We start from the raw sequence: 3660 nt of genomic DNA, 5'->3' as shown, positions 1-3660 counted from the left end.
TCAGGGTTCCCAACTTCCAAACTTGATTCTTAATTCCTTAAAATAATTACATTATTTAACCATATTTTATTTACGTTTTTTCAACCGTTATCAACACGCCTGAGTGCATGAGTAAGTGTGTGTGTACAAATGTGTGAGTGAGAGAATGAGTAAAGTGTGTAAGCACTAGCCACTTCTAACATGTACACATAACAATGCTGTCAAAATAATTTTGTTAATTCTTGTAAAAGTGCCATTATAAGTACAAAGTCTTGTTATAAAGCTTTGGTATTTATTTTTAAGAGTGTACACACAACCATCAATATATTATATGTGTAATAATATAAATAAACATTACATTCTATATAGTGATTTAAATTGTGATAGTAAGAGGGTAGGAACGAGAGGACAGACACGGTTAGTATTTGCCGATAATTGGACGTGTCGGTGACACAATTAATATTAACATTTTGGTTCTAGTGTTTTTACTGTGTTGAGGGGTATGTGTTTTTTTTTTATTATTATTATCTTGTGGCTTAATTTTATTTTAGTATTTGAAATGTTTTTTTTGGTTTGTTTTTTTTAGCTTTATGAAATGCCCTCAAATTTAATATTCAGCAAACAAATGTTTGGATGAAGTTGGTGTCTCTGTGTTGTGAACACTCCTTTACAATACAGCGGGTTTTGGTGGGATGACCCAAGTATAAAAATCCTCCTGGCGCCCATAACCTATTAGTTAAAGTTAATTTTAGTTTATAAGTTTAGTTAATTAGTTAATGCATGTTAGTATTTACTTAGCTTAAGGTTTGTCATAAATATTTCAAAATGTGTTTCTTTTGTTTTTTTTTATAGTTTAAAAACCCATAACATGGCGCCCAACGTGCATATGGGGTATATTCAAGTATGTACTTATAAAGTAAAATAAAAATAAATGCACATAAGTTTCAAAAATTAAAAGTAGTAAGTAATATTATTTTATAGTTGTAATATTTAAGGTTAAGTAAAATCATTTTATATTGTATTTTTATATAATTTTGTTTTCTTTATATATAATAGGTACATTCTATTTGTAAGATTATAAGTTAAGGGATTGTATTCAGATTTGCCTTATGTATTGGTTGCTTTGTGTTAGCTGTATCATATTTATGGAATGTACTATGTTACAATAATTTGGGCAAGGCCACTGGAAATAAGTTTTTAGTGTAGTAACATCTACTTTCTATTGTATAAGTGTATTCTGTTTGTATATTACTGTGTGGAATTTATTTTGTTTTTTTTTTTAATTAGTTTATTTAGTACACAAGTTTGGTATGTTTTATACTGAATTTGCATATTGTGTGACTTTTTGAAAGTAGGTTATTTTTTTTTATTGCTGCTATTTATTTTTTTTGATTTGTTTAACATGGATCCACAATATTTATTAAAGGATGAAGTTGAGTTTGAGCTTGCTTGTCGTGGTTATGTGCAGCCAGGTGGTTTTGCTTCTGCATTATGATTAATTTTAAAAAAGATGATATTTGTTGAACAGTCACAAGATGTATCTTATGAAATAAAATTACCTTCTGGTTGTTTAAAGAACCCTAATAAAGACTTAGACGTTTGCTCGGATAAGCTAGATACTATTTTGCGTTACATTTCGGAATTAGATGAAAAACCAGATAAACAATTGTATAAACGACTAGTTTCACGCTTGTCTCATATTGTAAATAGGTTGAATCTATTGGAACCTTTAGATGAAATCGATAAGGATAAGCGTACAGTTCTTATAAATAAAGCTATTGTTCTTCTCTCTGAATTAGAAAATAAGGACGATATAGAGGATAATGATAAGATAACTAATGAAATGAAAGAACTTTTACATAAGTCAATCGGTGAAGATAGTAAAAAAATTTTAAATGAAATTGATAACGATTTTCCAAGTACATCAATTGGGGATCATAAAGCTACACTGACTAATAACGACAATATAGCTCTACTGCATCAACAAAAACGGGTTAGTTTTGGTCACGATATTTTTGAGGAAGGTCATGTTTCTGACAAGTTTATTAATTTGCCTTTAAATTCTACGTCGCGTGATGATTATAATACAATTCGCAAAAATAAACTGGTGCCAATTAGTCAATGGGGGGTTTATTTTTCCGGTGATGGTAAGTTTAGTGTAAATGCTTTTATTGAGCGTGTGTTCGAACTCAAAGATGCTAGAAATGCTACAGATGAAGATTTGTGGAGGCATGCTGTAGACTTTTTTAAAGGAGACGCATTAATTTGGTTTAGAGCCAACAGGGAATACATTAAAAACTGGGAGGAGCTAGTGGCAATACTAAAACGTACATTTCAATCCCCTTTTTATCAGGAAGAGTTGTTGGCGGAGGCCAGGTCAAGAACTCAGGGGAGTCACGAATCTGTTTTAATTTTTGTTTCGGTCATGCAAAATTTATTTAATCGGTTACCAAACAAAATTTCAGAGAGAGAAAAGATTTCGTTCATCGTTAAGAATCTTCAGCCATACTTTCAAAGGGCAATCTGTAGGGATGAGTTTGATTCGGTTGCTGATTTATGTAATATTCTGAGAGTGTTGGAAAGAACAAAGATAAATTGTGATAAATTTCAAGAACCAAAAAGTTCTCTCTATTACTTAGAACCGGATTTAGCTTATAAAAATTCTAAAGAAAATAAAATGGACGAGTTGAATTTTATTAAAAGTAATAAAAGCATGATGAAAAGTGTTAAGACTATGAGATGTTGGAATTGTCGAGAAGTAGGACATTTATTTAGGTCATGTACAATTCCTAAACAACGGTTATTTTGTTATGCTTGTGGTCGATTTGGGGTGACATTAAAAGATTGTGTTTGTAAGGGAAACGGCAAAAGGGAAACTCAAGGACCTGCCAAATGAGTGTTCCCTGTGGTAGTGTAAATAATGAATGGCAGGATTGGTTAATGTTTGTTCATAACGTCATGTCTTCTAAAATAGTTTCTTCTTTAACTTTTAAAAAGGGATGTGATAACAGGTCGTATGTTAGTTTAGATATTTTAGGTAGGAAATTTAGCGGTTTATTAGATTCGGGGGCTACGAGGTCAGTGATTAATTTAGATATGGCAAAGAAAATTAAAGACATGGGCATAGAGTCTCAGACAGTTGGTCTTAAGCCTATATATATTTCAACTGCAGATGGATCAAACCATTGTATTCGTGAATTGTTAGATGTGCCAATTAGTTTTAATAACAATTTTCACATTATACCAATACTGGTTATGCCACATTTGTCGCAAGATTTCATTTTAGGTAAAGATTTCTTTATTCGATTCGGTATTGAGTTTCATTTTAAAAGAGAATGTCCTAATTTAGATTCGTTGTCGAATAATTCGTCCGCTCTCATTGGTTGTGTTGATTTGGATGAAGACCAGTTGAGTCGATTACAGAGTAAAATAAGGGCTATACAACATTTTATTGGCATGGGTTTAGGTAGAACTAATATTTTAAAACATGTTATAGATACGGGTGATAGTAAGCCAATTTATCAAAAGCACTATAATTTTTCACCGATTATAAGGAAACAAATAGAAACAGAGCTTGATGATATGCTTGCCAAGGATGTGGTGGAACCGTCCCACAGTCCATGGTGCTCGCCCATAGTTTTGGTAAAAAAACCGAATGGTGCTAACAGGCTCTGTTTAGAC

General features: G+C 31.7%; 1 long non-coding RNA gene across 1 annotated transcript; it reads left to right on the top strand.

Moving 5' to 3' along the window:
* The first annotated feature begins 362 nt into the window (after positions 1-362).
* On the top strand, positions 363-809 carry LOC123689986. Its single transcript, XR_006750828.1, has 2 exons — positions 363-479; positions 566-809. It is a non-coding gene; the product is annotated as an uncharacterized LOC123689986 (long non-coding RNA).
* The last annotated feature ends 2851 nt before the right edge of the window (positions 810-3660 follow it).

The sequence above is a fragment of the Pieris rapae genome, chromosome 18, assembly GCF_905147795.1.
Source record: "Pieris rapae chromosome 18, ilPieRapa1.1, whole genome shotgun sequence".
NCBI lineage: Eukaryota > Metazoa > Arthropoda > Insecta > Lepidoptera > Pieridae > Pieris > Pieris rapae.
This window is presented reverse-complemented; position numbering and strand designations above follow the sequence as displayed.